Source organism: Macaca fascicularis, chromosome 19, assembly GCF_037993035.2.
Source record: "Macaca fascicularis isolate 582-1 chromosome 19, T2T-MFA8v1.1".
Classification (NCBI taxonomy): Eukaryota; Metazoa; Chordata; class Mammalia; order Primates; family Cercopithecidae; genus Macaca; species Macaca fascicularis.
Window position 1 is genome coordinate 38415636 of NC_088393.1, and position 12171 is coordinate 38427806.

Below are 12171 nucleotides of genomic sequence, written 5' to 3' on the forward strand. Positions count from 1 at the left end.
TAGATTTGTCAAGCCAACAAATACTTGAATATTGTTAAACATTTGAATAATCCAACGGAGCAACTTCATTTAGGCCGTCTTTTAGATAACTTGTTTCTTAGTGTTATTATCTCACTGGATGGTTTCATGGATCAGGAACTCTGGTTAGAATCATACTAATCCTGCCATTGGAGTTCAGCTGTTTACTGTGGTCGGATGTTGCATAAAGTTGATGATACCACGTGACATAAGATATTGCTGTACAAAGGCTAGTTTCCTACCATGATTGCTGTTCATAAAAAAGATGTTTAGGAAAAAATATAACATGGCGCTCCAGATTCCTACTAAAAAATGTACATTCTAGACTATAAGCCTTCTAAAATCTGGTGAACCATGCTATAAAAGAGAAAGACTATGTGTAAAATTAATTCCCTTTCCTTCATCTTACTTGTAGAGGAAGGAGTGGAAGTACAGTCATTTAAGTTGAGAATAAAATGCCATTGCAGTTTTGGGAGAATAAGAAACTCTACGATCATCAGACAGTGATGTCTGATTGGCACTTGATAAATATCACCCATAGTTTGTTGAACAGACACGTTCTCACTATTTAAAGGTACTCCACACATCAGGCAGTTGCTATCACTTGACTTCTTGTTTTATTTTGTAATTATCAAAGAATACACTTTTTTTGTTAACTTATTTATTGTCTTCTAGAGCAAGGGCTTTGACTTTCTTGTTTGCTATGGTAGCATGGGCCTAAAACAGTGCCTGGCTCAGAGTGAGTATCTAATAAATATTTGTTGAGTAAATGACTAAATATGTGCCTAATATGGTTGTTGACTGTTAGGTAATTTTCCCTCCCTTAGTCTAGTAAGTGTGTTGACATAATTCATTTAATAAAGAGATTACAAAAATACCACCTTTGGTGGATGGAGTTACTGGCCCCAATTCTCAGGCTTAGCCCTGTGTTTAGCACTTTGCCTTATGAGTCTGCGGTTCTTCCCATTAAAGGGCACAGCAAATTTCTTCACTCTTGTGTTTGACCAGGAGACTGGCTTTGGCCAATAGCATGAGAGGAAAGTGATGGTATTCCCAATTCCGAACTTCAGCCTTAAGAGAACTTGCATGTTTCTGCTCATTTCTTGTACTTCTGCCATCACCATGAAAAGAACATACCTGAGCTTGCCTGCAGGGCCCAGGAAGAGAGCACCAAACACTGACAGCAGAGCTACCCAGCTGAGCCTGGACGTAGATACACTAAGCCCCAGCCAGCCCACAGCCACAGGAATGACAGAAATGTTTACTGTTGTGTACCACTGACGTGGTGTATTTGCTTGCAATACAACAATAGCAAGTCCACACATAATCTTTCTCTGACTCAACTTCATGGCATCCAGTCTCCCAGATGGATGACCCTGTACCCAAGACACTGAATTGGCCCAAATGACCAAGTAGGGAATAAAGAAGAGAATCACCTAAGTGTTGTAGAAAAAACCAGGTTCTCGTCACATGGCCAGGAAAAATAAGCCACACAGACACTTTGAAGGGCTGGGGATAATGGAGTTTATTGGGAGAAAAGGAAGTGAACTCTAAGCAAAGCAAGGTGGGTTAATGTTAACAGGCCCCAATCTCACAGATTGAATCTCAGGTCACCACCCAGAAACCGGAGAGGTCAGACTCCCGTCACTACAAATGGCTTGAACTTTCCAAGGTTCCATCTCATCCTCTCAGTGCGCAGGTGGGCATTGTTCAGAGAGAATCAAGAAAGTATGGGCTTTATTTGAGACCCGAACTCTGGTTTTTTAGCCTTCAGGCTGTTTTAGGCTTGAAGGCAGGGTTTTGTTGGGGGCTGCTTGCTGCCTCCTGTCTCTATCATAAGGGCCAGGGCCCTTACTCAGCACTTGCCATGTGTTGTCTCATTTTGTCCTCCTGGCCGTGGTGTCCTCACTTCACAGGTAAAGATGCCAGGTTTGCTGAGGGAACACCCCTTGCCTCTGTTCTCCCACCTGGGAAGAGAAGTCCAGAAAGCAGTTTTCAACGATGGTTCTTGGAGATCATTCCAAAGAGAAGGACCAGCCCTGTCTGGAAGCAGAGCTAGTGAACCAATCACCTGCACTCTCTCCATCAGCCCTGTCCTCACAGTGGCCTGAACATTGAATCTGGCCTCATCTAGACATGATCCCATGCTCTCCCTGAGACTACGTTACTTGGACAAGGAATATTTGTCCTGGAATCCTTTGTACTCTGCCCTCTTGCTTGCCTTAGATAACCCCTTCCAACAGGGAGCAGAACATTACATAAGGGATCCTAGAACTCTGCCTTCAAGATGACAGCATTTTTGAAACAAAGACATAGCCGTAAATCTAATTTGTTTCTCTGCCAGGCTTTCCAACCACAGCTTCGTTGTAGGAAAGTGACCATCTCATCGGAAAATGGAGTAATTGTGACTTGCGTTTGAGGACATATCTTTCTGCAGCCTGGGCGCTCGTTCACGTGTTCGTATGATAAATTTCTATTGAAGGCACACTGTGAGCCAGGCAGGCTTCTAGGGCCTTGGGGCCCACATCATTCTCTTAAAGTAGTGCCCCTTTGTTTTGGAAGCATTTTAGATTAGACGTCATTTACCGTTGCTCGCCATATGACTTCAGATGGCTTTCAAACACACACCCAAGTCCTCACCTTCTTCTGCCCCTGATAACTTGACTTCTATCCTGCCTTCCTGGCCTCTACCTGTTTCCATCTGAGGTTTCTCTGCCCTAAATGTTCCCCTCCATTTCCCTCTATCTTGTTTTCCAAGACACTGATCTAATGGCCTGAAAGAGCAAGGGGCCTTCCCCAACTTCCTAGAGGAGAACCTTTCACAAGTCCCTTAGTGACGCCATTGGGAATAATAAATACTTTGTGACATCTGATGCACAATAAGAATTTATCCTGAATAATGATCTAATGATCACATTGCTTTGCTTTTGTTATTGTTGTTAACCAATCTGTCTCAACTCTTGGAATGTGTGCCTCTTTCTTGAGGTCAGGGACCATGTGGTGAAAACCTGAGCTCCTGGGACATATCATAGAAGAAGCACAATAAAAACAGATGGGCCAATGTTAATTTGCCTATTCTGCTTATTGTTTATTGTATATGCTCTAGAATGTATGCTCCAAGAAGACAGGACTCTGTTGTATTCAGTGATGTATTATGAGTACCTGTAATAGTGTCAGGCACGTAATAGGTATTCAATAAATATTGTTAACTGAAAGAACAGCTAGGAGCAGAGAGAGAAAATTTTTAGCACTTGGGTAACAATAATAACTCCAGTCTCCAAATACCTTGTCTTTTCTGAAAGGCGGTAGGTCTTCCCGATTCTGATGCCCACAGTTCTTTGCTCTCCCTATAAACAAAACGAGATATTCTCAGTGGGATAAGACCTCTCACTGCACCAGTTCTGGTTGGTCAGGAGCAGGAGCAGATACCAGCCACCCAGGGCATCTATTTAAAGTGAAGAAGCTTTGACTTCTGGATCGTTATCCACCTGCGGAAGCACAAGGATCTTTATGGGAGCACCATCTTTTCTGGTGATCACACCTCTGGAAATGATGTTATAAGGCCAGGAAATTGATTTCCTGCATTGCAAAATCATTCCCGGGGTCATCAGTATCAAAGCCAAGTGGTTCATGGATTTTTTTTTTCTTAAGATAAAGTGCACTATGTTCTGTGAGTTAAGCTTAACAAGATGTGATGAAATGAAAGTTTATCCTTTGAATAAGTGTTGCGGCTTAACACAGGCAGCCGATCCTGGTCCCTTCCTTAATCATGACCTACGGAATTGACTTCCCCCTAAGCAAAAAGTTCCGGCACCGAGAAGGTAGCTGGGTGCATGGGGCGGGACTGATGGGCCACTTCTCTTGCCTCATGTGACCAGGCCCAGGAGTCCCTCATGCAGCAGCGATGAGACTGAAGGGAAAATAGACACTTTCCTGCCTGAGAGCAGAGTGGTAAATTGATACAACCATTCCAGAGAGCAGTGAGGCCCTAGGTATAGAACTGAACATATGTTGACATTCTAACCCAGCAATTTTTTTGTGGGAATTTAACTTAAAGAAACTCTTTTGCAGGTGGGTGCACAGGAAAACCAGTCCATGAAGTGTGTTATAGTGGTGCTTGTAATACAAGAAAATGATGGCAAGCTATTTACTGTTACTAGTACAGTAGGTAAAACAAGTCTTGCTATATTCAGAGTAAAAGACTAAGTAGCAGCTAAAATGATGAACTAGAGTAAGAATCAGCCAACTGTGGCCAGCAGGCCAAGTCTTGTCTGCCTCCTGTGTTTGTTAATAAAGTTTTATTAGAAGATTCCCATTCATTTATTCACATATTGTCTGTGGCCACTTTTTGCTTTAAAAGATCAGAGTTCAGTAGTTATCATAGATACTACAAGATCCACATGTACCTAAATGCCCCGAAGTCGTTACAATCTAGCCCACTACAGAATAACTGTGCTTGTTCTTTTTAAAATAGAGCTGCATAGATCACCAATAAAAAAAAAAAAGTTGAAGGAAAAGGGTAGATTGCAACATAAAATGCCATGACGCTGTTTATGTGAATTAAACACAAACATATATGGGTATATACCTAAGTACGGGAAAGTGGCACAGATGGGCTGGAAGGTGTCAACCTAATTCGTGATTCTAATCACCTACGGGAGGGCCCGAGGAGAATAGACTAGGGCTGAAGGGACTCAAAGTCTACGCAAAGATAATGACTTATTCCTTCTGTTGTATAGACTTGGAATAAATACAACAACATTATGCTTCCAAGGGAGGTAGGCAGAGTCCACAGGATGCAGGTTTTGGTGCTTGAGGCATAGGCTGCTTCTAAGACTGCTCTTCCCAGCCCCGCCTCACCCTGTGGTCACTTTCCTGGTACAGTGAACAACTTTGTCAACTGCAAGTGGCAGACAGCTCTGACCGGAGTGCTAAAGTTCAGGCAGAACAGCGTATTTTAAACAAATAAGTAATTGGGATTGAAGACAAAGCTATAGGTATGCATATAATTTGGAATGCCCTAATTGTATTTTCCTACTGCTAACATCACCACTTAAAGACGTGGGATTTATCTAAGGCTGTGCCCTCCAAAACCGTAGCTTCCAGCCCCATGTGGCTGCTGAACACTCGACATGTGGCTAGGATGAAAGAAAATGTACTATCAACGTAAAACACACACTGGATCTCAAGGATCTCAAGGACAACACAGAAAAAAAAATACGTATCTGATTAACAATTCATTCTATCCATGGCAGGTTGAAATGATCATGTTTGGTATACCAGTAGATTAGTCTGCTATTGCAGCTATAACAAATTACTTCAAAGTAGGTGGCTTGAAACGACTCCAAGTTGTTATCTCACAGTTTTGTAGGTGAGACGTTCAATGCAGGCTTTACTGGGATAAAATTGAGATGGCATCAGGACTACATTCTTTTCTGGAGGCTCTAGAATGGTGGTCCCCAACCTTTTTAGCACTAGGGACTGGTTTTGTGGAAGACAATGTTTCCACGAGTCAGAGTTGGGGATGGTTTCAGGATGATTCAAAAACACTACATTTATTGTACACTTTATTGCTATGATTGCTACACTGTAATCGTATAATGAAATAATTCTACAACTCACCATAATGTAGAATCAGTGGAGCCCTGAACTTGTTCTTCTGTGACTAGGTGGCCCCATATGGGGATGATGGAAGATGGTGCAGATCATCAGGCATTAGATTCTCATAAGGAGCATGCAACCTAGATCCCTCACATGCTCAGTTCACAATAGGGGTGGTGCTCCTATGAGAATCGAATGCTACTGCTGATCTGACAGGAGGTGGAGCTCAGACAGTAATGCAAGCAATGAGGAGTGGCTGTAAATACAGACGACACTTCACTCCTTCTCCCATGGCACCGCTCTCACTTTCTCTTATGCCTCCCTCTTCTACGTTTGTTTGTTTGTTTTGAGACAAAGTCTGGCTTTGTCACCCATGCTAGTGTGCCGTGGCATGATCTCAGCTCACTGCAACCTCTGCCTCCTGGGTTCAAGCAATTCTCCTGCCTCAGCCTCCTGAGTAGCTGGGATTACAGGCACCCACCAACACACCCAGCTAATTTTTGTATTTCTAGTGGAGATGGGGTTTCACCATTTTGGCCAGGCTGGTCTCGAACTCCTGACCTCAGGTAATCCATCCGCCTTGGCTTCACAAAGTGTTGGGATTACAGGCATAAGCCATCATGCCCAGTCATCCATCTTCTACTTTTAAGGACCTTTGTGATTACAGATTATCTAGATCACATCCCCCTCTTCAAATCAGCTGGCTAGCAAACTTAATTCCATCTGCAACCTCAATGCTCTTTTGCCATGAAACAAAACACATTTGTAGGTTTTGAACACCTTCAGGGAGGTCTAATTATCACAATTGACCTAAATAAAAATATTTTATTAAAATTAATTTTACCTGTCTCTTTCCACCTTTTTAATGTGGCTATAAGAAAATGTAAAGTTGTCCATGAAGCTCCCATTCTATTTCTATTGGGCCTCACTGCTTCAAGATGTGAATATGCTTCACCAACTATAAGGTACCTTGATGGTGAGGAACGTTAATTGAAAGAAAATGACTTTTTATGAAGTCTCTCTTATTTTTTTTTCTTTTCTTTTCTTTTTTTTTCCAGATAGGTTCTCACTCTGTCACCCAGGCTGGAGTGCAGCGATACGATCATGGCTCACTGTAGCTTCAATCTCCTGCATTCAAGGGATCCTCCTACCGCAGCCTCCCGAGTAGCTGAGACTATAGCTGCATGCCACCATGCCCAGCTAGTATTTTATTTTTCATAGAGATGGGGTCTCACTATTTTGTCCAGGCTAGTCTCAAACTCCTGGCCTCAAGCAATCCTTCTGTCTCAGCCTCCCAAAGTGCCAGAATTACAGGTGTGAGCCACCACACCCCAGAAAGTTGCTCTTGAAGATAGCAAAAACACACCTCCGCCCACAGGAATAAATAATACTACAATAGCTCATGAGGGCTTACAATGGGGCCAGGCCTTGTGTTTAAATATCAGTTGGTTTTATCTTTATATGAACAGACAGGTGCTGTTCTTCTTTACATATTGCAAGTAAAGTTGCTGAGGCACAGATAGGTTAAGTAATTTGCCAGAGTCACAGAGCCAACAAATAGGAGCACAGGCTGTGGACTCTGGAGGCCTCCCTCTAGGTGGTGTGCACGTGTTAAACATCGGTTCACACTGTAAGATGCATAAAGGGTGCTGTACTTAGGCACAACTGGTAAAAACAACAACGTTCTGGGGTCCACCTGCCCCTCTGACAAGAAACTACAAATAACACCTCTTCTTTGGGCAGCTCTTTGGGGTGACAACCCAGGTATCTAACCCCCAGCCATAAAATGAGTTTCCACTGGATACTCCGTCTTGCGGTATCCCTCCAAATGCTCTATGGATATTTGAGTCTGGCTCACTTTTTCAGCTCCACGTGTGACTAATTCCCACCAGGCAGACAGCAGCAGGAGCCCAGCAGCTGCAGGGAAAGGCCTCAGCTCCTAAGGTCTTGAAGGAAAGGGACAGTTTGGCCACACACATATTCACACACACACAGAAACACACAGGCACACACGCATACACACAGACACACTTGCATACACTCATACGCACACGTATATACACATACACACACATATACACACACATACACATACACATTCACACACACATACATTTACACACAATTTAAATATCTCTATACTTATCTCTACTTAAAATATTTGTATATGTCCAAATGAATATATATATATGCTTTACATATCTTTTTCTATATGCTGCTATATGTATGTCTGTGTGCACATGTACATTTATCATGCATTTCCTTGTCTCTCTCACTTATTTTGCCCAACTCTTTCTCTCTTAAATATCTCTACAGCTCGAGATTTCCTTAACACAGTTCCAAAGTGAAATTTTATTTAACATTCATTTATATATCTTTGTGTGTGTGTATTTCACATGGAATAATTCCTGATCGCCACACATATATGAATGCCTCCGTATGTGTACAAGCACATAATAAAAGTACATCCATACCACCAAGAAAAACATTTTAAAAACTATTTTGGTGAGCCTAGGTTCTGGATGCCCGTTAGTTTCCTACTGTGTATTTAACCAAAACTCACTCTGGTGTTAAGGAGCACACATAACTAGAATTATATTTTACTAGCAGACAACTCTGAACTAAGGACTAAAGTTAAGGCAGAACACATTTTAGATGAATAAATAATTGAGATTTGAAACAGAAGTATATGCATAGATATAATTTGGAATGCCCTGATTGCTTTTTCCTATGCTAACGTCACCAATTTTAGAGATATGGGATTCACAGTTTTAGGGATATGAGTCCCACAGTTTCTCCTCTTTCGAATTCACTCTCTACTTGACCTCCCTTAAGCACACACAACATTTCCTCCATAAGAGACGTTTTCTGAGCCGTATCTGCAGTTCCTGGTGTCTGGAAACCCCTCTGAGTCACCCTTCCCCTCAGCACCTTTGGGCCACCTCCTGGGCCCTGATGTGCGGGACCCAATCAGGCAGACATGCAGCTGCATTTTTGGAATCAGCCTGTTCTGTTCCTTAGCCATGTTGTGGCAAGCTCTTTCTGTAAAGGGCCAGATAGTAAATATTTTTGGCTCTGCAGGCCACACGGTCTCTGTTACAACTCAACTATGCCATTGTAGGGCATGAATCATGCGCCATATGTAAATGAAGGGGCATGACTGTGTTCCAATGATACTATTTCAAAAACAGGTGATGGGACTGGATGTGGCCCACTGGCCATACTCCTGACTCCTGCCATCCACCAACGTGGGGTGTTATCTCCTGATATCTGTAGGTCGCTTTCATATACATCTAGCTGAGGTACCTGGTGAGTATTTTAGAGCCCAAAGAAAGGGAGCTCGTCAGTGGCTGTGCTCACACATAATTAGGTAGTGAAGCCAATGTGGCGATTTGAAGCTTCATTATTTGCTCCCCTGATTTTATTCTCCAAGGATCTGTGAGTTCCTTGTGTGTCCTACTGATCACTTTTTCCCCAGCACCCCAACATGGTGCCTGGCCCACAGTAGGTACTCAGTAATGATTAAATACTTAAAAAAAAAATCTAATTATAATCTAATTATAATCAGATAGAATTTACAGTATAATATTCATTCAATACTTTTTCAGAAAGTGATAACATCACTCTTGAATGGATAATGGAAATGTTGCTACGATCGGGCTGTCAGATGAAACAATAATTTATGTTAGCTTTGCAAATAGAGGAGGGGGAAATTATTTCCTGGCCCGCCCAAATTTGTCTCAAACACTTGAATGGATGGATGAGTAAATGGATGATGGCTTTTTTCAAACTTTCTTGGATTTTCCTGGGGCATGGAGAGCTGGAGTCTTGCCTCTCTTTCCTTTTCCACCTCACAGCACACATCATTTTTTGATCATGAAATTTCTTTACCACTAGGATCAGGCAAAGCCTCAGAATCCTTGTCAACTTAACTCTCTATGCAGTTACTCACAATCGGTCAAAGTTAACAAGTGCTGTGAAATTTCTTTGTTATCCCTAAGCCAAATGTTTTCTTGAGCATGTATTATGTGCTCAGCATACGTTAGGTTAGGCAAGAGCAACCCAAAGTAGGGAGGTAACAAGGAACATGGCACAGCCAGGGGTGTCAACATAAGGGCCGTGGGCACTCAGAGAGACCCCAAGACCTGGAAAGCTTGGCAAGTAATATAATAATTCCAGTTCTTTGAGGACCCACTTTGTCTCAGGTCCTGTGCTAAAGCTTTTATGTGACCCACTGAATGACACAGCAACCAATAAGGTAGGTCTCTTCCATTATCTAGAGGAGGAAAGTGATGTTCTTAACATTCCCAGGAGCTACAATTGACACCCAAGCCTTGGGACATGAAGCGGTGAAGCCAGGGGAGATGAACTAAGGTGGGTTCTTAAGGATGCCTAGAGGAAGTAAACTAGTGGGCCTTATAGAAAGGATAAGGTTTGTTGGATAAGAATGTAATCTTTGGGCTATTTCATCAGTCCGAAATATGGGTGTGCATGTTTAAATGGGTAGATGGGGGGGAGGGTAGACAGATGGATGGATGGGGCCAGATAAGCTAAAGCGTAGGGTTTGAGGTTGAGTTGGTAGCACTAAGGCTGGAAAGATAAGATGAAATCTGATTATAAAGGGCCTTGAATGCCAATTTTTAGAACTCGGATTGATTCTGTAGTGGAGAATAGGGAGGCATGACAGTTGCAGTGGGGAGTACAGTTATTGGTAAGATGCTTTAAAAGATGGCTATGGTGGCCGGGCACAGTGGCTCAGGCCTGTATTCCCAGCACTTTGGGAGGCCGAAGTGGGTGGATCACTTGAGGTCAGGAGTTTGAGATCAGAGTGGCCAACACGGTGAAACCCCTCCTCTACTAAAAATACAAAAATTATCCAGGTATGGTCACCTGTGCCTGTAATCCAAGATACTCGGGAGGCTGAGGCATGAGAATCACTTGAACCCGGGAGGCAGAGGTTTCAGTGAACGGAGATGGCTCCACTGCACTCCAGCCTGGGCAACAGAGTGGAACTGTGTCTCAAAACAAACAAACAAACAAAGAACAAGAAAGATGACTGTGGCCCCAGTGAGGAACATGGATTAAAAGGACAGGCTGGGGCACACAGCTCAGAGGAGTCACTGGGCAACAATAATCCCATTGAGAAAAGCTGCACGTGTATACTGGGGACTTACCCTGCACCAGGCACTCTCCTAAGTGCTTCATGGGCATTTACTCAGTCAATGTGCTCAAGATCCTAAGAAGCAAGTGCATGTTTATCATCCCCATGTTACACTGAGGAAGCTGAGGTGCAGAGAAGCTAAGTAATGTCCCCCAGTTGGTGCTTACAGTGAGCAGGTGGTCGAGCTGCAAGTCTCATGTGAGCGGCTGGCTCCTGAGTCCAGACCCTTGACCCCGACACCTTTTTGGTGGTCAGGGACAGCAAATGGTCTAGAAGACAGTAAAGGGGACAGGTATTGGAGGGGTAGGAAAGACAGCAAGACCAGCCAGGTAGCTGTTTTAGAGCTTCTCAGGCCATCGACCCAGAACATGGCACTATTGCCCATGGAAGCTGAATGCCTCACTGTTCCTGCACTGTGACTTCCGGGGAGGCACTGTTGACCTGGAGCCCTGAGAGAAGCCCAACAAGAGCCCTTGGAAGGCTAGAAACCTCAGGTATGCAGGATTGCATACTTACTCATTAATAACCAAAGAAAGAAACACTAACACTTCTTTATTAATGTGAAATGCTAGACACTTTTCTAAATATTTCCCCAGCGGCCACCTACAGCCTAGCACAGTGTTTGGCACAGAGCAGGTACTCCATACACATTTGTTGAATAAATGAATGAATGAGTGAGTGAATGAAGGAGCACTGTGCTAGGAGCCAGAGCCTCAGGTCCCAGTCTGAGCTTCTCCATCCGCTTGTTTGATGGAGCTTACACGAGTCACGCCGACCTCTCTGGACCTCAGTTTTGGCAGAATGATGGGTGAGTGAGCCAGGGAATTCAAAGATTTTAAGGACACTGTGTGCATGAAGGCTCCCGTTTCAGCAGCTGTCCCCGGGGTGAGGTGCAGCTCCCACCAAGCTCTCTTCCTCTTCCCCCTTTGTGGCTGCTATGGTGGTTTTCCCTCTTGCGACAGGACATCAAATGGTTAATGCACCACCCATCGTCTTTGATTTATGAAGTGGCCGATTGGACCAGGAAACACAACAGAGGCAGCCTCCTCACTTGCAGGGGAGACCCCAGAGAGCAGTAATTCTGTGCACAAAGGCGAGCGGCAGCCTCGGGCCTCCGTGGTGGTGGAGAAGCCCACCCTGCCGAGCCCATCCCGGGGACGATGCCAGGGCCAGCGTTTGTTCCTGCTCTGTGCAGGGACAGAGGCGGCTTTGTCACCTGGCCCCTGTCGTCCACCCAGCCCCGGAACCTCCACTGCCCACCCTTTGCCCTGAGAACTGAAGTGCAGCCCTGCCCCGGTCACCGCTTAGCGGTTCCTTTCAGCGTCTGCCAATCTATCAAGATTCAGCTACCGCTGTGAACCCATCAACTCCACGGAGAGGAAAAAAGGAAC

The 12171-nt window shown here is 44.0% G+C and overlaps 1 long non-coding RNA gene across 1 annotated transcript in view; it reads right to left on the minus strand.

Moving 5' to 3' along the window:
* Window positions 1-1534: 1534 nt before the first annotated feature.
* The window catches only part of LOC123570313 (uncharacterized), a 79827-nt gene continuing 69190 nt past the window's right edge, over window positions 1535-12171 (minus strand). The window contains exons 4-5 of the long non-coding RNA XR_006694403.2: window positions 3304-3365; window positions 1535-1985 (exon numbers count right to left, since the gene is read on the minus strand). This is a non-coding gene — a long non-coding RNA (uncharacterized lncRNA). The remainder of the gene's footprint in view (window positions 1986-3303; window positions 3366-12171) is intronic.